This window comes from Oncorhynchus gorbuscha, linkage group LG21 (genome assembly GCF_021184085.1).
Source record: "Oncorhynchus gorbuscha isolate QuinsamMale2020 ecotype Even-year linkage group LG21, OgorEven_v1.0, whole genome shotgun sequence".
Classification (NCBI taxonomy): Eukaryota; Metazoa; Chordata; class Actinopteri; order Salmoniformes; family Salmonidae; genus Oncorhynchus; species Oncorhynchus gorbuscha.
The window spans coordinates 23,174,923-23,196,923 of record NC_060193.1 but is presented as its reverse complement, the minus strand read 5'-3'; the positions used below and the strand labels follow the sequence as shown (position 1 = coordinate 23,196,923).

Here is a 22,001-nt window from a genome sequence, read left to right as displayed (position 1 = left end):
AAGGCAGGGTAAAGTGACTAGACATCAGGATAGTTAATAATACGAGTAAAATAAAGAACAGAATAGCAGCAGCAAATTCTGTGTGTTTGTGTTGGTATACATGTGTGTATGACTGTATGTGTGTGTGTGTAGTGTCAATGTAGTGTGTATGAGTGTGTGTATATATAGCGAGGGTGCATAGGGTCAGTGCAAGATAGGGTCAATGCAGATAGTTGACTATTTAGCAGGCTTATGGCATGGGGGTACAAGCTGTCTCGGAGCCTGTTGGTCCAATAGCCAATGTTACGGCACCGTTTGCCGGACGGTAGCAGAATGAACAGTCTATGGCTTGGTTGGTTGGAGTCTTTGCCAATTTTCAGGCCTTCCTCTGACACGGCCTGATATAGAGGTCCTGGATGGCAGGGAGCTCGGCCCCAGTGATGTACTGGGCTGTCCGCACCACCGTCTGTTGCGCTTTGCGGTCAAGGGTGGTGCATTTTCCATACCAAGCGGTAATACAGCCAGTCAAGATGCTCTCGATGGTGCAGCTGTAGAACTTTTTGAGGATCTGAGGGCCCATGCCAAATATGTTCTGCCTCCTGAGGGGGAAGCGGCGCTGACGTGCCCTCTTCACGACAGTGCGGGTGTGTGTGGACCATGTTAAGTCCTTAGTGATTTGGACGCCAAGGAACTTGAAGCTGTCAAACCCGCTCCACAACATGTTTAATGTTAAGCTTCACAGAGGGTGTATATTAGATGGTAATGTATAAGCGGAGAGATGCTGTGAGAGATAATGCAAGGATAAATGGATTTCTGGACATGAAATTGGCTCCCATTGCTGCTTTTGACTTTGACGGTGGTGGAAGGGGTTAGAAATGGGCTCTTCCTGGTTAACAGCTGGTTCGTGTCCGAGGTGTCACTGTTAATCGAGTCCAGTCATCAGACGCCACTCCTCCTTGCCTCTGATGCCGCTGCGCATAAATACGAAGGGGACCTCGTAGAGTACGCAGAGGAGGAGAGAGAGGGCGTTTGGGACGGACACCTACCACCCACAAGTCTGTCGGCTCTGCTCGGGCCCTAGATGCCGAAAAAGCATCTCAATGAAAGCAATGATGGCTGCCGGAACCAAATGCAAAGTGACTCGGGAGTCTTGTTCAAAGGACATATACAATTTATGATGGGTCAGTGAGTTGAGTGAGCAGTGCGTTATGCGAACTCATATGACAGCATGTTCGGTCGGCGATTGGCTGATTGGTGTGATTAACGTCTTAGTCGGGGTACATAAAAGGGAAGCCGTCAAAGCATATCAGCCCCTTTGACGGTGTCAAACCCAACAGGACCGGGCGCTCAAACTTCTAAGGAAGCACGTGAGCAAGGTTAACTCACTCCTGATTCATGAGGAGCAAGTGCAAGATGCCATATGACGTGCATTTCTCACACGTCAAAATCTATAACGTAAAAAAACGTGTCTTTGTGTGCGGTAGTGGTGGTTGTGCTTCCCAAGCATCCTGAATGAAAAAGAGAATGAAAATTAATTGAATCACAACATTCTACTCCAATCAGGGCAATCAGCAATTAGGAATTCGGGAAAGGAGGGGTCTGGCCTATACTCCAATACCCCCACCCCCCTCCAGTTTGCCAGTGGCGGTCTCTCTCTCTCTCTCTCTCTCTCTCTCTCTCTCTCTCTCTCTCTCTCTCTCTCTCTCTCTCTCTCTCTCTCTCTCTCTCTCTATCTCTCAACTCTAAGACGTAGCAGGTCTTCACTGGCAGTGACGCGTGCTGCAAGGGCTTGTGTGAGCTCAGCCTTGACTGTCCCTGTCGCACACACACACACACACACACACACACACACACACACACACACACACACACACACACACACACACACACACACACACACACACACACACACACACACACACACACACACACACACACACCCTGGGGCTTTTTGAGAAAAATGAGACTGTGGAGAATGAGATAATAACATTGTGGCACATGACTGTGTGTGGCAGAGTGTGTGCATACATGAGTGTGTGTGTGTGTGTGTCATAACTGTGTTCTCCCATGTGTAAAAACAATCAATCAGCTCCCTTAATACAGTGTCATTATGGGTAAATTAAAATTCATCGTTGATCGATAGGGTATTGACTGTCATATTATGCATGTGTTTAATGAATAATCATTTTTAATTCATTTCATTGCCAATTTATTCTGGGTATTAACTATTTGGCTGTGTCTCGCTGAGAGAAAGCAACATGATGGACAGGTTCACTGTATGTTGAACACAAGCACAAGCACAAGCACAGATTCTCATAAACCACACGTGTTTATATTTGGTGAACATTCCTATACTGCAATGTTGAGAGAGATTGATCAAATAATGAATACTTTCAGACATATCATGCTGTACGGTTCAGTTCGCTTTCCAAATGCCATTGCAGTCAAATATAAATCCATAAACTGTCAGAAATCAATGATGAATATGAAGGTTTAGACAAATATTGACATGACTGGGTCCATCAGTGAAGGTGAACTAGCGTACCAAGCATCCAATGTTCGTACACACTCTGATTCAGATGCATTTCCTTGCTTGCTACCGAAGAAGTGTTTTGACAGTAGATTATTCACTTAAAACAGTCAAACATCTTGATGTTAAAGCTCAGCTAACCTCATCAAGAGTTTCATGCTTTTTCCTTTCAACTAACCCTGAGCACCTACTCAAAACCTCATAGTATTACATTCTCCACTCCAATCCACTCTCTCTTTCCAGACACCTAGGATGTGTCTTTAAATCCCCTTTGGTTTTAATAACAAAAGTGCCATTCATTTTAGAGTGCAAGGAGATCATCTCTCCTCGGCTACAGTGGGAACCGCGCCTTGCAAAGTGCCTTCTTATTTCTCATTAGGGCCTAAGCACCAGCTATGTGAGAGGAATTAGAGGCACTGAATGAATGCAATGCACCCTTAGTAATATTGCCATTCCAATTTACAAGAGTGGATTATGTTAATATCAGCATAATTCACCCAACTCTTTTTCGGCCTCCCTGGACGGTTGCCTTGTAAATTACCTGTTCCAACGGCGTAATTAAAACAGTTCAGTCACTGATGACACCAACTGTCGCGGGAGACAATCGCTCCCTGGAACCGTTGGAATGGAATTGAGTCTTTTACTAGAGCGGGTGCCACGACAGTATAAAACTACCGAACGCGTGTAGTAGTCAATTTCATTAGGTGTTAACACACAAAAAGATTGTGCCTCGGATGAGTTGAAATTGTGACCTTCTTTAAGCATCCTCTGACTACAGCTGTTTTAGTTGAGTGTAGTTACTGTAGAAGGGTTTCAGTATCCTCTTGGATGACAAATCATTTCAATGACTAGTTTTCAATCATGCATACCACAACCTAGTATTTCACCCCAGAACAATGTCATTACTGTTACCAATATGTATGTCATAACCAAGACCAATTTGTCACTACTATAACACAATTAGATGCATGACTTAACCAAGACCAATCTGTCACTACTATAACACAATCAGTTGCATGACATAACCAAGACCAATCTGTCACTACTATAACAGAATCAGTTGCATGACATAACCAAGACCAATCTGTCACTACTATAACAGAATCAGTTGCATGACATAACCAAGACCAATCTGTCACTACTATAACAGAATCAGTTGCATGACATAACCAAGACCAATCTGTCACTACTATAACAGAATCAGTTGCATGACATAACCAAGACCAATATGTCACTACTATAACAGAATCAGTTGCATGATATACCAAGACCAATCTGTCACTACTATAACAGAATCAGTTGCATGACATAACCAAGACCAATATGTCACTACTATAACACAATCAGATGCATGACATAACCAAGACCAATATATCACTACTATAACACAATCAGATGCATGACATAACCAAGACCAATCTGTCACTACTATAACACAATCAGATGCATGACATAACCAAGACCAATCTGTCACTACTATAACACAATTAGATGCATGACATAACCAAGACCAATCTGTCACTACTATAACACAATCAGATGCATGACATAACCAAGACCAATCTGTCACTACTATAACACAATCAGATGCATGACATAACCAAGACCAATCTGTCACTACTATAACACAATCAGATGCATGACATCATACCCAAACCACAATGATATAAAACCACAACTAGAAACCAGATACACCATTCCACTGTGTGCTAACCAGACAAAAAACACGAGTAAAATTGGAACGATTCGGGGCAAAAACCTAGAGAGAGGAGTATGGCATGCGTCAAAGATTATTCAGTGTCTTGAGGTTGTGCTGTGTTAGATAGATTGTTATTCCTGCATATCTCGCTTTTCTTTCTCTCCCGTCTTCCGAGTGAAGCGATTACCGGCCCCAGATTCATTTCAGCAGCAAGAGAGTGGGGAAAGGCAGACGACCGTAGGTAAATAAAGAGATGTCAACTTTGCTTAATGGGAGCAATCGCACATTATCCTCCAAACACACTGTTCTTTGTAATGATGCCAACAGATGGCCTCACATTTGCACTTAGTTCTCAAACTGAAATAATTATGAAATAAATTCTGGAGCAATAATGTTCACAGTGTAATAAAAACACTGATAATGCTCACATTACAACCATAAGTACTGCTTTTTCAGAGGTGACATCCGCTTACCTTTTTTAAGGGGGAACTGAAGGCCAAATGTAAAATATTTTCATTAATTCTTTGTAAAAATGAACTGTATATAGTACAGCATATTTGTATTTCAGGCAGCACATACCCCTTCTGTTTCAATGGCCCTTAAGCCTCTGAGTGTGGGACAAGGTTGTCCTTTTAACATACATATATGGACACACTACTAACAAAGTTAAAGGGGGAATCAATGACCTAAATTGAAAGAGGAAAAATTATTGTTCTTGTGTGCTACGGGTCTGATTGACAACCCCACTGCATGTTGTGCTTGTGCTCAACCTACAATGCGAAGGGTACGCTACTAGACGCCCTCCGGTTCAGTTTGTACCGGCCTGGAGCAAAAACCAAATCACTGTACTGATTTTCTTACTTGACCCGAAAGAATGTCAGGGTAACGAGTGGAAAAAATGCCCTACAGTACGAACATCTTCCAATAGTCTTAATCAGTAGCCAGGGGACTAAAAGGACTCTTTGCCATAAAACCTGGATCGTCTTATTCAGCACAGACCTGGTTCGATGTGTGGCAGGCCACAGCGGACCAATTATGGCAGAAGGATTCTATTTTGGTGTTAGTGCGTCAAGAGAGAGTGCGTGGAGAGAGCCACTCTTCCATAGAGGCTTTCTGTGTACAGATAGCTCTGTAGAGGAAATACATAGCTCTTTTAAAATCCATACCAGAACCCATGGGGCTAGAGCATGTATGGCTGTGGATGTAGCGAATATAAATGCCTCGTTCAAATAAAAAAAAGAGGAGAGTTTGGATGCTTAGAGGTTCTTGATTAAAATAAGTATTTCACGGTTTTGAGAACGCTCCTGGTAGAGGATTTACAGTATCAGGTGCTGGATTGTTCATTTATTACCGCACTCAAAGTGTCACTTTGAACAAAGATTCGGGGATTCGCATTGAACATGTGAATAAAAACAGGCCTGGACGACATGGGAAATGTTTTCTTTGGTTTCAGATCTCAATCTGGGAGGCAGGAAGTAAATAGTGGCCCTGCGGAAAAAGCAACTACCAGAGAACAACATGAGAGTAGCATTTCACAGCTGTGGAGCATGTGACTAAAGCACTCTTCATATAAGCTTTCCCTTAGAGCAATTCAAATCCATAAACATGTAACGTTGCTTCTCAATATAGTCTCAATCTATGTTTCAAAAGCAGTGATAGTCAACAAAAAAAACAAAAATCCTACACATCTGCATCTCCCCCAAAAACAACAACAAGAAACTAAGGAAACACAGGTTTTCTAAACTAATCCAGGTTGATTAGTCCGACATGGGGCTTTGACCAAGCATCGACCAAGCTGGGAATGGAAGTTACACCTACAGGTGAAAAGACTGGAGTATCATTGAAACCAGGATGTCTCTGCTTGGCCACACATGAAATATTCCACCTGACTAAAAGAACATCCAGCCTATGTGCCAGAATCAGAGCCAGAACGGCAGATGGATGGGTCACAGAATAACCTCTGACATTTGACCTTCAGGGAGCGAGGGGCGGATTCCGTCCAACATTTGTCAACCTCCAATGTCCTGCCAGCAAAATGTTGGTTTGTATTCATGTGTCTAAAAGACATGCCAAAGACGAGGCCATGCTTACATTATTAGGAGTGAAAACGGCTGTCTGGTGTCTGTAGTCATTCAGCTATTGTACTCAGAGATGATGATTGGTCAGTAATCCAGAGATGACTATTGGTCAGTAATCATGGATGAAATGTGACTGGTGTCTCTATATCATGTGTCTTGTTCCTTCATGGTTCTGCATGACATATTAACGGCAAGATATCAAAAGAATGCTTCAACATTTCTGATTCTACTCTAGCACATCAACAACACTCCTTGGCGTGGTACTCGTTATATAATGCCACAGCCTTTTGGACAACTGATTTTTGTATGTGTGAGTTCTTTGATCGTCACTGTTTGGTTTAATGGCGGAACCATACAGGCACAAAGAAATCATACTTTCAAAGAGCAGATAATTAACTGGACTAATTAAAAACTCTGGACTAACAATACAGAGAGGGCTGGGGAACGAGAGAGCTCGGGAACCCTTGCTGTGACATATCGGAAAGGGAGCAATTTCAGAGTAAAAAGGGGCACGGTTCTTTACATGGCATGAATAAAAGTGAAATGATTAAACACACTGTAGCATAAAAGACAAGTCAGAGGGTGGACTAGACAACATGTCGACACAAGTGGCGAGGAGTGGATGAAGGGAACATTAAACGCAACGGGGTGATTAAAATAGCTCCTTACGGGCATATTTAAAAAGAACAAGTCTAAATTGGGAGTTAATATAGTCTATGTCAGGGAAGTCAGCTACAGTGCTGAGTGGGGAGTGCCCTAGGGGTTAACACAGCACAGCCCTATATCGCAGTGTGTCTGGCCTTTGAATGCTGACGTAGGTTGAACAAGAGTGGTAGAAGTTCCCTGTTTGGGGTGGGAGTGAGTTCAATTTCATGCTTTGGGTATGAGAAGAATCAACCAGGTTGCACACTATGGAGTCAAACGCATAATGGATGATGGTAAACAACACCGGCATACTTCCCTATTGGTGATGCCATAAAGAATGTCCTCAAGGGGGAAAGGGAGGTGTGAAGCTAAGACTCAGTTGACACACGCCAATGCATGCCAATGTGGTTTCGTAATCTGGTTGTGACATTGCAACAAACCAAAAGGCCTTTGTTCTTTCTACTGTGTCCCAAAAATATATTTTTTCCCCACTGGCTAAAAATACAAATTGAACACGGTAAGGGGACCAAAGGGCCAAAGCTTGGAATCCAATGCTTGGTGCTACCCCTTCTCTCTCTTGTGAAGTGTGGATCTGAGGCCCGGATGCAGGACCAGATACAGTCATGCAGAAAGAGAGAGATGGAGAAAGAGAGAGATGGAGAAAGAGACAGGGAGACCTTAATGTGCCTTTACCATATGCTGTTAGCTACTGATGGATGTTGCTCTCCCCAGGCACTGAGACAACTTATCGCGTTTGCCAGTGACATCGTTGTCTCCTATAAAGTTAAAGACGAGCCATCTGTTACAAACAGCAGCCACACTTGCGGGGACACGTGTATGTGTGAGACAGTGTGTGTGTGTGTGTGTGTGTGTGTGTGTGTGTGTGTGTGTGTGTGTGTGTGTGTGTGTGTGTGTGTGTGTGTGTGTGTGTGTGTGTGTGTGTGTGTGTGTGTGTGTGTGTGTGTGTGTGTCCCACCACTCCTAATAAACTGGCAAATGTCGAGACGCTTCGTGTCATAATAATATTTAATGCCACAGCGTACCTGCTGGCTCAGTTCTGGCACTCATGAGTTGACTGTAATGACACATGGAACAAAGACCTTTTCTGGTACCTTTCCTAAAATGTATGACTCAGCTGTAACATGACGAATGCCTATTTTCCTGAATCTTATGAAGCCTCTTTTAAAGGGATATATCGGGATTTTGGCAATTATCTACTTCACCAGAGTCAGATGAACTGGTAGATACCATTTTTATGTCTCTATGTCCATTGTGAAGGAAGTTAAAGGTAGGTTCGCAAGCCAATGCAAACTAGCGTTAGCACAATAACTGGAAGTCTATGGGTATCTGCTTGTACTACAAAATCCCTTAGTTATTCTTAGTGTATTTTTTTTTAGATATTACAACCGATAAGTCGTTTAAAGGTAGATACCTATATGAACATGATGGGACAATTCAAGCAACACAGTTTAATGTATTAGCAGTGGATGTGTCATGTTTTGTCTTAGATTGTCTTGTCATTTTGCTTTTTCCTCTGTTCATTTTCCCCCTGCTGGTCTTTTTAGGTTCGTTCCCCTTTTTCTCTCTCCCTTCCTCTCTCTCTTCTCTCTATCGTTCCGTTCCTGCTCCCAGCTGTTCCTATTCCCCTAATCAATCATTTAGTCTTCCCACACCTGTTCCCTATTCTTTTCCCTGATTAGAGTCCCTATTTCTCTCCTTGTTTTCCGTTCCTGCCCTGTCGGATCCTTGTCTATTGTTCACCGTGCTGTGTCTGTGTATCGCCCTGTCGTGTCGTGTTTCCCTCAGATGCTGCGTGGAGAGCAGGTGTCTGAGTCTGCTAGGTTCAAGTGCCTTCCCGAGGCAACCTGCAGTTCTTGATCGAGTCTCCAGTCTGTTCTCGTCATTACGAGTGGAATTATGTCTTATGTTTGTAGAATTACTTTACTGGATTAAAGACTCTGTTTTCGCCAAGTCGCTTTTGGGTCCTCATTCACCTGCATGACAGGATGAGATTTGGTAATCAGGTCAAATTAGATATAGAATGATGATTTTAACAATGTATTCGTAGATAATCTAATGTCAGTTGTCTCGCTGGCAGTTGTCTTTGTAGCACCTACAGTACTAGTATGATGTCACATCAATTAGAACATTAAGCGGTTATGATTGGCCTTTCACGGGAAAGTCGGGGTGCAAACAGCATCCCGATGCACTTTACGTGGAGCCTGTCACCTATTTATAGAATTTAACAATGTAATGGTGTTGGCTTATCCAGCCGACAATCACTTCCTTTGCCACCACTCACTGAAACACTGATCAAGCATGGCACAACTTCTACCTGAATGAAAGGCATGCATGGCATAATACAATAATAACTGGCGCCCAGCTTTTCTAAAGAACTGAAGGTGTTATTTTTACTCACTGCGGAGCGAACAAAGATGAACTCTCTGTACTCTCACTGTCGCTCAGTTGCTCTCACTCTCCGACTGCTTGGAGCCCTTGTTCCTCGGCGAGCATAATGAACCCAATTGTCATTCCTGCCTTTAGCTTCTATTTGAAGTGCTTATGAAAAAGGAGTAGGCCTTTGAATCCCGGACATTTCGACGCACATTCAAAGGATGGAGCTTCAAGAATTAGGGAAAGAACGAAGCATGCTCTTGACTTGCTATATCGTGTTGGGAAGACCCAAGATGGTGGAAATAAAAGAGGGGTCAATGAAACGAGATGGTACGCTGCCATGATGATGTAAATCCTGGAGAAACACCTGCTGTGTATGATTCATTGGCAGAGATGTATCAGGAACTGTCTGCTCAAGGACAAACCCAAACTCTGACATCTCTATCAAACTTCCCATATGGACAAAAACAGTAAATGTTGATGAAGAGATTAGTACTAATTTGATGACTGTCAAATGAAATGACTGGAGATAAATAATTGCAAGACTTGCGAGATTAAACCCGGGATGTATTTTTTTGTCAAAATGACAGACCTTCCAATGAAAAATGACTTTTTCTACATGAGCAGAAAGAATATTACATTGCTCCTGAGAAGAGACTGGAAGGTACTTAAGTCAATGAATGATCAGAGTTACAAGAGGTCTGAAAAGGTTAATAAGATTCAGGCACATATTTACAGGTACTCAGTAAATGTGCCCAAACAACGTTTCTACATAATGTTATTCATAGTAAACATTTAATTATTCAGATGACTATTTATTATCAATCAATTAGTTCATTATATATAATTTTGTCAATGTGGCAAATGTGTCCAAAACATGTATCCGTAATAATGAGCAGTACGTATTTGTGTTTCTAACCTTGAATCATGGTAAACGGCATAAATAAAGAGCATTTGGTTTCAATCGTGCTTAGTCCACCAAAGAGTGCTCTCTTTCTGCAATAGTGGACGTGAACCTGGGAACACAACCCCCACAGATGCCTGGTGGTTGATTTTGATGTTTGACACAGATGTTTGACACATTCTAAGTCGACCAGCAAGGTTCTCTGTAAATGTCCATCTGTTGGCCTCCCGCGGGTAATTAAAATTCCCAACTAGCCAGGGGTTTTCTCCTCCAAGCAGTCAATCAGTTGTTCACTGCTGTCTGCCTCTCAAAGCACGAGAGCCGGACCAGAACCTCTCCCCAAATGCTCCGACTGGTTACGAGTGGCAGGCAGAGTGGCACTGTGTTTTCAATTACACCACAAGGTGACTTCCCTCCTGCTCCCAATGCATCATTATATTAAAGCTCATTCAGGAATGCTAACTTGAAGAGAGCATTTAACATGCACTATTCAAGGAGGCTAAGCTAACAATAGGTTAGCATGCTATGGGAGTGTAGCGACTGTCCAATGTTGTTCCCCTGACCACTTCCTCCCTCCTACCTTGCGAACGAGATCATTGATTTTCCCCTCTATACATTATCATTGAGTTGACGGCTCACGCTGCCACTTTTTGGGGTCCTGCTATGGGGGATTCAGTCATGTATCTGACCCCTTCCGGACTGGTGCAGGCTCCCGTACTGTTTTAGGGCTGTATGCACCGAGGAACCAGGCACCAGTGCACATATACTGTTCATTCAATAGGCTAATTGTATCAGCCCAGTGAGGAATAGACACGGCTGAGGAACCCTGGAACAACTGGAAAAGGAACCAGAGTTTACTGTACTGTTGTGTCTGAGCTTATTTTCTTTGCTCCATAATTAAAGGTTACACTACTGTATAAGGAAGGCAGCAACCTTCCCTCTAGCCATGATTTGCTGGGGTAATGAGTGGGCTGGACATGCCGAGAGATGAGTTTGGATTGGTCTGCCATATAGTACGCTTCTGTCAACTTGAACTGGTCAGTATGTGTAGGTAATCTTGTCTAACATGACTTTTTTAAATGTATCGCGTATTAAAACTGCATAAGTGTTGCTCTCCACTTTCTCAAGGACCGAGTTTTGAATTCAGTGGGACACTCTGTCCATAGGACAACAATCAGTCGTATATTGCACAAATCTGGCCTTTATGGAAGAGTGGCAAGAAGAAAGCCATTTCTTAAAGATATCCATAAAAAGTGTTGTTTAAAGTTTGCCACAAGCCACCTGGGAGACACACCAAACATGTGGAAGAAGGTGCTCTGGTCAGATGAAACCAAAATTGAACTTGGTTAAAATTGATGGGAAGATGGATGGAGCCAAATACAGGACCATTCTGGAAGAAAACCTGGTGGAGTCTGCAAAAGACCTGAGACTGGGACGGAGATTTGTCTTCCAACAAGACAATGATCCAAAACATAAAGCAAAATCTACAATGGAATGGTTCAAAAACAAACATATCCAGGTGTTAGAATGGCCAAGTCAAAGTCCAGACCTGAATCCAATCGAGAATCTGTGGAAAGAACTGAAAACTGCTGTTCACAAATGCTCTCCATCCAACCTCACTGAGCTCGAGCTGTTTTGCAAGGAGGAGTAGGGAAAAAATGTTAGTCTCTCGATGTGCAAAACTGATAGAGACATACCCCAAGCGACTTACAGCTGTAATCACAGCAAAAGGTGGCGCTACAAAGTATTAACTTAAGGGGGCTGAATAATTTTGCACGCCCAATTTTTCAGATTTTGATTTGTTAAAAAAGTTTGAAATATCCAATAAATGTCGTTCCACTTCATGATTGTGTCCCACTTGTTGTAACATATATCTTTATGTTTGAAGCCTGAAATGTGGCAAAAGGTCGCAAAGTTCAAGGGGGCCGAATACTTTCGCAAGGCACTGTAAATTAAATTGTTGCCAACAGCACAGTTGCGGTCACCAATGTTCTGGATAACATAAAAACAGTCTAGCCAGCTCTGCTAGGGTGAGTAAAATGGTCAGAGTGGGTTGTTCTCAAAGTTGTGTCTGGAAATAGCTAGCAAGCTAGCCAATGTTAGCCAGTTAGCTTGAGTGCTTGACTGCCGTTGTGAGGTCAGAACGTTTGGATCAACCCTACTCATTGGCTCCGAGAGCGAAGAGCGAATTTACGGACAATCTGACAGCACAGTTGCAGTCACTAACGCTCTGGATAACATAACAGCCTAACCAGCTCTGCTAAGGCTAGCAATGTTTAGTGAGCTGTTCTCTCATTTGTGTCTGGAAGTAGCTAGATATTTAGCTTGGGTGTTTAACTGCTGTTAGTACAGAACGCTCGATAAGACACGGGCATGACAACGGTCTCCTTTGTTATTTGTTAATATCCTTTAAAAAGGCCACTTTAAGTGTGATGCACCTACTTCCTTGAGATACTCAGTGGCCATGAACTGCATTAGAATATATATATATATTTTTGTCCAATATTTCAATGGGAGATGGGTGGGGCTAAAGCTTAAGAGGGTGTGAACGATGCTGAATAGGTGTAGACAAATAAGGGCTGTCCAGTTGGTTTACCAAAACAACTTTCAAAGCAGAATTACTTTCCCATTGTTCCTTAACTGTAGTGTATGATACACCATTTTGTAGCTCTGAGTCTCTACTTTCATCCAAAGTTAAAAACACAATTTCAAATTTTGCTACATAAGACCGATTTGAGCCAGTCGGTCACATTTGTCCTTGAAAGTAATTGAAATATTTGTGGTGAATCGCTCCTTATGATACGACAAGGGCATGACAACGGTCTCCTTTGTTATTTGTTAATATCCTTTATTATCCACTTTAAGTGTGATGCACCCACTTCCTTGAGATACGCAGTGGCCATGAACTGCATTAGAATATATATATTTTTTTTTTTTTGTCCAATATTTCAATAGTTCCTTGTCCTCATAGAGATGCCATCACCATGGTGATGGTGCCTTCCTGCTATACAACAGAGGTGTGTGATAGAAATGGCGAAGGGAGCTGTGGCAGGGGAAACATTCATCACCAGTGGCCCCTTACTATAGTTTATATCTTTGGAAATACATACCTGGGCTCCCTGTTTAAGTCAACACTGCCGGATCCTCTTTGAACAATCTGGCTCATTTGACTCTCATTTGAATACAATTTAATCCGCTGAGAGCATAACCCGGTTGCCAGAAATAGCTAGCTTGTGTGTTGGCGCTCTTACACGTGGGAAAACGAAGGGGGGGATGGCGTAGCATTGCACACCTTCCTGAGTAAACAGCAGCATCTACCCCACCACTCCCCTACTCCCTCCTTTACTTAAGGATTCAGATTGGATACACAATGAGTTGCCTCTGAAAACGTCCCACTGTTGAGGAGTAGTTAGGTTGGGAAAGTAACAAAATGAGACTTACCTATTGTGGAACGGATGGTCACATCTGAAAGCGGTAGGTGGGGAAAGAAAGAGAGAGAAGGAGGAAGGGAGAAAAAAGAAAAGAAACGTCAGCAAATTACAATGTACAGCAGAGTAAACTTCAACGCAGGCTAAAGCTGGCACCGGCTCCTGAAAAATGTCCCATACGTTGGTGCAGACTGGAGGTTAAGAATAGTCGCTGTCAAGAGGTTGTCTGTAATTTATTAAACGACTGACATGAAACGTCGGACCTTTCTCCCCCGAGGATCCAAAGTTTGCACAACTGGCATTAATATTTGTCAGTGTTTCCTCGGATTCCAAGGGAAGGAGACCAATAATAAAGACAAAAGTGGGCAGCAGTCATCCATTACGACCAAGTGTTCACCTCAACACCATTGCGCACACGCACGCACACACACCACCTTCTTCCACTGGTATGTCTTTGAAGTAATTTAGAAGGCCTCAGATATCTCTAACCCTTTGTGCTACGACCTTTCCTTATATAACCCAGCGCTTGTTATTTTGACAGCTGATGTCTGGGGCGCTGGAGTTATAATACGACGGCATCTCTGTCTCTTAGTCTGCTTTATGAAGGCCTTAAGGTCTTCCCACCGCAGAAGCCCAGCAAGATAAAATAGTCGGATTTAGCCACATCTTCAGTTTCATTGCTGTTTTCCCTGACATTCATTTTGGCTAAGATTTATGAAGAGGTGAGTTACGCGAGCAGGTGCTCGCCTCGACAACCCTCCCTGACAAGTCTGAGAAATACATTTCCATTACCTCACTATATTTACATCAGAAACTGTTCCCTCTACGGGTTTACTACTCCCAAGAACAGATTTGCTTTGGTTGTAAATGTTACAATAAAACAAAGACACGGAGAGGGAGCTGACGACTTCTTCAGCTCACACGAAACGTTCATTCAGAAGCTGTTCCGCGGGTAAGCATTGCTTGGAGAGCTCACAGAGACATACTGTATTGCTAAGCATCATTTTCAAGTAATTTGATTTATCACAGATTATGTTTTTCTCCTCGCATCTATTTGCATTTTGGTGTATACAATCTCCTGGGATCAACTGTGCTGGGAGAACGTGAATACAATGCCAAGTTGGCCTAGTCACAGAGGAATGGCTTATTTTTAGGCTAAGGGGGGAAATTAGGACTCAAACTCCTTGTGCTTAGGTATTCATTAATATACTGTTTGCTTCAAAAACACACTGACACTGTCAGTTGCTTTTGTTGCTAAACAAGGGACCGTGGCTGGAGACCTTCAGGGACCACGTTCGGTAAAATTGGGCACGTGGGAGGATGGGAGGGCGGGGGTGATGTCAGATTTCAAGAGCTAAAAGAAACCCCTGAGGTTTTAATGACATGGATGTCTGCATTGGGAGAGATAGAGAGACACTTCCTAAGAGACAGTCAGATACAATGGGGGAAAGATAACGGGCTGTATTGGGAGAAAGAGAGACAGTCAGAGACAATGGGGGAAAGATAGCGGGCTGTATTGGGAGAAAGAGAGACAGTCAGAGACAATGGGGGAAAGATAGCGGGCTGTATTGGGAGAAAGAGAGACAGTCAGAGACAATGGGGGAAAGATAACGGGCTGTATTGGGAGAAAGAGAGACAGTCAGAGACAATGGGGGAAAGATAACAGGCTGTATTGTGAGAAAGAGAGACAGTCAGAGACAATGGGGGAAAGATAACGGGCTGTATTGGGAGAAAGAGAGACAGTCAGAAACAATGGGGGAAAGATAGCGGGCTGTATTGTGAGAAAGAGAGACAGTCAGAGACAATGGGGGAAAGATAACGGGCTGTATTGGGAGAAAGAGAGACAGTCAGAGACAATGGGGGAAAGATAACGGGCTGTATTGGGAGAAAGAGAGACAGTCAGTGACAATGGGGGAAAGATAACGGGCTGTATTGGGAGAAAGAGAGACAGTCAGAGACAATGGGGGGAAGATAACGGGCTGTATTGGGAGTTTTGTGCACATACAGTAACAGATCAATAGTGCCCTTTGAAATGTTGTACAACTTAACTTTGTAGTGTTCGAGAATGACAGAAACAAGATAAGCAACTACAACCCAGATTTTGGGGCAGTAATGTCACGTACAATTACTAAATGACCAAACAGACAGGAAAGGCAGTTTCGCAATCATTTATTTAAAAAAATATATCAACACTTTCTCTCCATCAAACACATTTTGGGTTTTAATAGTGAGTTTTGTTCTTGCAATGGATTGAGATGCATTGATCAGAAATATATGACCTCACCAATAAACTTGAGTAAAGCTAGCACAGGCCAACTCTAAGTGGATTAGGCCAGTGGGGGATTGGTGAAAAGAAATGCATGAGGATGACAGAGGCTCTTGTGAGTCTCCTTAAACCCACAATGTGAATAAGGAAAAACAAAGACAGGATGATAATTTTCCCCCTGTTTCAAGCAGATAAGCTGCTTTCGGAGTCTTAGTTATGCTGTGTGGAACCTCTATAAGATATGGAAACTTTTGACATGGCAGGAAATCCGAGAACTATATCCCTATGTTGCCGTTTCTCTGTTGACAACAGGGATTTAGAGATGTATGTGGCGGTCAATCCGGTGAGTATTACAAGTGGGGACACACAGTGTTTTGTAACTGGTCACATCACAGGCAGCGTTTGGGACTGAGGTATAATGTGTTGGTGTTTTTCCACTTAAATCTGTGTTAACCTCACTGGACATGAGCTCATTCAATAGCCACGTGAGAGTGACAATAGCCAACTCGTTTCCACCTAGCCTCTGTCGGTGTGCTCCTCTTAAACCCATTGACTGATTTCAGTTCATCAGTGGGTCAAGCTTTTGGTTCAATTGTTGGGACCAATTCTCTCTCACTCAGGCTTCATCACTCCAAAAGAGGGTGGGCTGCTGTAGCATGAGTGGTTGCTATTGGAAACAAAACGCAATGAACACAACGGACAGCCTTGCCAAGCCACTACTACACCGACCGCCGGCACCTCATGTTGTTCAATTACACCATGTTGAAAAGGCCGCTGTTTCCACCGTGTCACTATTTAACCTATTCAACAGAGTGGAATGGGAACAGCTGTTTTTTACAGCTCTACATAATGGCCTGAAATGGCTTGCTGGCGTAGCTCCAGCTTGCTGTTAAAATGCCTATCGGAGAGAGTAGAGAGAAGAGGAGAGCCAGAAACGGTTTACTGTACTGCTGCCTTCCTTTCGTCGCTGCCACTGCAACTATCTGGGCCCCCTTCACAGACGCCAAAGAAGTGTTAGAAGCTACAGCTGGTCCGGGCTCAGACAGACTTGAGCTTTGAGAATTTACATAAACCGCCGATGGAGCCAATAGAGTTTAGCGGAAGTTGCCTGGCTCTTTTGAGAACATTTTGTCAACTTTTTGACTTCAGAGTGAAGCATTTAATGCATGACGCACAAGAGCAGATAACTCAAACTCAATCAGCTGTTGTCAGATCATCTTGGTCCAGTTTAATGGCTACTGAGGCATGACAGTATATCAGCCATGCATACTTATGGACACTGAAGCAGATGTGGAGTTCTCTCAGCAGCTGACTCGGGGTTGCAGGTGCACAGGTTCAACAACGTTCTATAAAATCCTTGAACAGCCTATATCTGGATACTTGAGTTATAATAAACGTCAAGCTACACCCAACAAACTGAACATGATTGTCATTGATCTGATTATCGCAACCCCACCCAAAACAAACTCAATAATTGTCCAAATGTATGTAATCTAATCAAATTGAGTTGAAGTACTGCAAATCCCCTGAATATTAAAAGTACTGTTGTTTGAGACATCTATTCCCACCTCTTCTGGAGCAGATGGTGCATAAACAAATACAATCATGAAAACCGAAGTCGAAAAAAAAGCTTTCATGGTCTGCTTTGTCTTCCAGGGGCCATTCTGTAGGCATTCCCTTGTACAGGGCAATACAAACTACTTTGGGGTCTTTCAAAAAATTATTTTTCTTGCTTGATCAGGGATCAGAAGGGAGATATCAGAGGCCTCTGGCTCCTCAGTGAAGTATGACCCAGAGTTCGGAAAAAGGAGGACAATAAAGAGCCTCTTGCTCAAGGAAACAAAGAGAAAGAGACAGGAAGGAGCCCTGACGCCTCTGGCTGCGCCGGGCAGGCCTGCCCGTCCAGATGATGTGTTTCAGTAGGGGGCATTCCCACGGGCATATGTGTGATGGGTTGGCGGTTGGCACCATCAAGGCCTTGCCCAGATGCTTAAGGACCCTAAAGTGCCTTCTTGAAGTATTGTGGAAAGGGTCAAAAAGCTTAGGCCTTACTGAACAAGATGTGGCATAAGGACCTACATTATCTATACAGATACTATTTCTAAAAGACACACACACCAAATGAGCCTAGATATTGAAATACATTACCTTGTCACTCAGTCAGACTGTCATAACACCCCTATAAACGTGTAATAAACACTATAAGCACGCCACCAAACCCTATCAACTCCAAGGTCTTTTTTAATCACAACCAATAGATAATTAGGTCAAACAAGCAAACAATGTAGTGCAGGATTCAAACAAGCATATTGCTTTTTATTTGTGTTTTTCTGTGCTACCTGTGTGGAGGCACAGCCGAGGCCAGGTGGAGTCATTACCATGGGGCAGATGGATGAACAGAAGCACTACACCACACCGTGCTCCCTCGTTAGCCAGTGAGGTGGCAGCCATATGCGCTCATCATTAAAAATGGCCTTTGACCCAGGAGCGGAGCACTCATTGGCTGTCACTCTAATCCAGAGGTGGGGCCAAGTCACTATTATTTGAGTCACAACAAAGTCACAAGGTCCTAGTCTCAAGTCGAGTCCCAAGTAGAGCAGGTCGAGTCTCGAGTCAAGTCCAAGTTCTGAATTCTAAGAATAAGTCAAGTCAAGTTCAGTCACATGTTTTTTCAAGTCAAGTCTCAAATAAAGTAGAAATAAATACATACAAATATATACTTGTTCAACTGCAAATCTTTGTCTATTTATCTTTGTCTACGTGACACCCCTTTTCAAAATTTTATCTACAACACATTTTGATTATGCAATAGTTCATTTTAACAACAAATTCCACTCAAGCCTAATAAGTAAATTAATCAAGCAGTTTCAAGCAATTTTGGCATACTAAAAGACCAGTAGGCCTATGCTAGTAAGTGTTCCTTGATGCCCCAATGCTGGTGACCTTGTGAAGTAAGCTTACTGGTCACTAACCTGAATATGTACACCCGCCATTGCGCGCCAATGCTAATGACTGGTCATTGGTCGACAGTCAAGACACCCAAGTTTTTGGTTCTGAAGCACAGATGATATGTTTTTGAAACAAGAATGTGGTGCTGTGCCATAGGCCTATGTTAGTGACCAGATCGAATAAACATAAAAGTATAAGGGTTTTGTATAAGGTATAAATATAAAATACAAATGGCAGGCTAAATGTAGCCTATTGAAATATTTATGAAGAATATACTTTCCCCATTCAGTTTCACACTCGCAACCACCCTTAAACCTTGTCACTGCGCTAGCTCACCCGACCTGTGTTGATTGATAGTTTGTTGATCCAATCAGAGGGCCAAGTGTGCTTTTGCAAGTGCGATACTGTCTCCGGGCTGCATGGAGCGTAAATCCACAGATATTCTGTGCCACAAAATGAGTGACAAAACGTTTACAGAACCTGTAGTCATCGGTCTCAAGTCTCATGACAAAGTCTAGTCCCGTGTCTTGAGGCTCCAGGTCCAAGTCAAGCCTCAAGTTATTTTATTTTATATCAAGTCCTGTCTCAAGTCATGTGACTCGAGTCCACACCTCTGCTCTAACAGGGAGAGTTTTTTAGAATAGTTTTTTGTTGCCGTCGTGTTTTCTGTTATAATTTTTCAGACAAAATATGTGTGTGTGTCTGTCTGTTTGTCTGCTCAAGAGTCTGTCATTCTTGTTAAGTGTGTGCGTATGTAATATGTAATATATGTAATATATGCCATTTAGCAGACGCTTTTATCCAAAGCGACTTACAGTCATGTGTGCATACATTCTACGTATGGGTGGTCCTGGGGATCGAACCCACTATCCTGGCGTTACAAGCGCCATGCTCTACCAACTGTGTGTGAATGCACAATGACATGCCTCTGACTCCAGTGTCAACTGGCTGAAGGTTAGCCGCTCCTTTTAATATTGCCAATGCTGCCCCTTTGAAAATGCATTAAAGTGCTTCGACCCCTCTGCCATCTGTGTGTGTGAGAGGCAGGGGAACAGCTCTTAGAACAAAAGATGGAAATTCTGACAGAGGGACAGGCATAGCAGCCCTTAGACACACACACACACACACACACACACACACACACACACACACACACACACACACACACACACACACACACACACACACACACACACACACACACACACACACACACACACACACACACACACACACACACACACACACACACACACACACACACACACACACACACAGGCTAGTATCCCTTAGACACACACAGACAGGCACAATGAATGGCCACCGATGTGGTGCTCTGTGTGATATTTATTTATTTTTCAACCTTATCCAAAGGTTGGCCCAAAATGAGAGTCAGGGAGTCAGGGAAAGATCATTGGGTGCTGAGGTGTGTGCCAAATACTGATTGCAGATGGAATGTTAAGTAGCATCTTAGAGTGTAGCATTACTTTAATGCTAACTAGAAGGTCTTGTGCTTAATTAGATCTTTAATGAACAGATTCGTCCACATTGCTGATGCAAGGAGTCTAAGTGATGATCTTTGTGTAACTATATTGAACCTAGATCATGGCTGGGACAAAGACAGTTGTCAGTTAAGCACTGTCTACTATATGTCTACTATCTTGTACATCTGTCTACTATTTCATTATAATTGACTGTAGTTTGCATTAGCGCCCTGAACGGGCATACATTTTAAGCCCAAAGCCCTACCCATGCCCACGACGTTCAGGCCCGATTGCTTCTGCCAAATTTAAGGGCCGGCCCTGCCTGAAACCCGAAATCAGAAATAACTTCCTCCGTTAATATTGATTTAGCAGCTCATCTGTCTGACCCTCGCTCCCTGTGCCGCTCGCGCTGCTGCATGCACTCTGTGCATGGCTCTGCTTGTGTGAGAATCCATTGCAACACCTCTGCTTGCTGTTCTGCTCAATGACGAGACAGAGAACAGTTAGGTGTAAACTAGCTACTTTTCATCACTCTAAACTCCGACAAACCTTAAGGAACATTATTATTTCGGTGGATTCGGACAAATGTTGAAGCACTTATGACACCATGATATGTACTATGCAGCAGAGCACTAGCAAATGGCTCAGCTTCAAAATGTTAATGATCAATTAAGTGATATCCGAGCCCTACCCGTACCCTAGTTATTGAGGAAAAAACAGGCCCTGCCTGGCCCTAACCTAATATATAATGTCGGGGTCCATCGGGCTCGGGTCGGGTCGGGTAGCAAAGCTCTTGTTTGCATAACTACTAGTTAGCATTGATGCTATGGAATTAGCACTGTAGCAGCTACTAGTTAGCATCACTGCTAGTGTGTTACTGTAGTACCTACTAGTTAGCATCATAGCTAGTGTGTCAGCATTGTAATTGCTGCTAGTTAGCACCACTGCTAGTGTGTCAGCACTGTATTTTCTACTAGTTAGCGACACTGCTATTATGTTAGCACTTTCCTAGCTACTAATTAGCATCACTGCTAGTGTGTCAGTACTGTACTTGCTACCTGTGTCTGCACTCGTCAGCCATTGTCATCTCCATTACAGTAATGCCTCAGTAGAAGCAATATCAGCTCCAGAGGTTATGCCCTGTAATCACTTTCTCCTACACCTGATCTCCTCTTCATAAACTCACTGAATTGGCATTGATGCTTTTAGGGTTTGAAATATGGGCTGAAGTATAAAAGCACATTTATGCATGATCCAGAAATGCTGTCCATACGGAGGGAGTGATGCAATTGTGGAGCCTCTGGAGCCTTGTGGAGGCCATTTTGAGCTCTGGAGGCGATACTGTGCTCCTCCCAAATGTTGTAACAATGCGGAGGGCTCCTTACAGCTCCTTACAGCCCCGCATCGACATTACTGGTTGATAGTAGGTGGGGGTGGTACATCCTGTATAAACACAAACTCACATCTTTGACAACTTCCTTGACATCAAACATGGAGAACTTTGACAAAAGGTTAATAGAAGAAGTTCACAAATAAAAAGCATCTTTCTGATACCTCGTGTAGGGAAAAAGACACAAAAAGACCCCAAAATGAGTTTGAACTCCTGGAAAGAGATTGTGGGGGTAATGGGGATAGATGCGGTACA

General features: G+C 43.1%; 1 protein-coding gene across 36 annotated transcripts in view; it reads right to left on the bottom strand.

Annotated features, from left to right (window-relative positions):
• The window catches only part of LOC124008624 (receptor-type tyrosine-protein phosphatase delta-like), a 651,437-nt gene that overhangs the window by 460,073 nt on the left and 169,363 nt on the right, over window positions 1-22,001 (bottom strand). For all 36 annotated transcript variants that reach the window (XM_046320037.1, XM_046320036.1, XM_046320049.1 and 33 more), the window contains exon 4: window positions 13,671-13,694. The gene's annotated coding sequence lies outside the window, so the exon portion shown is untranslated. The remainder of the gene's footprint in view (window positions 1-13,670; window positions 13,695-22,001) is intronic.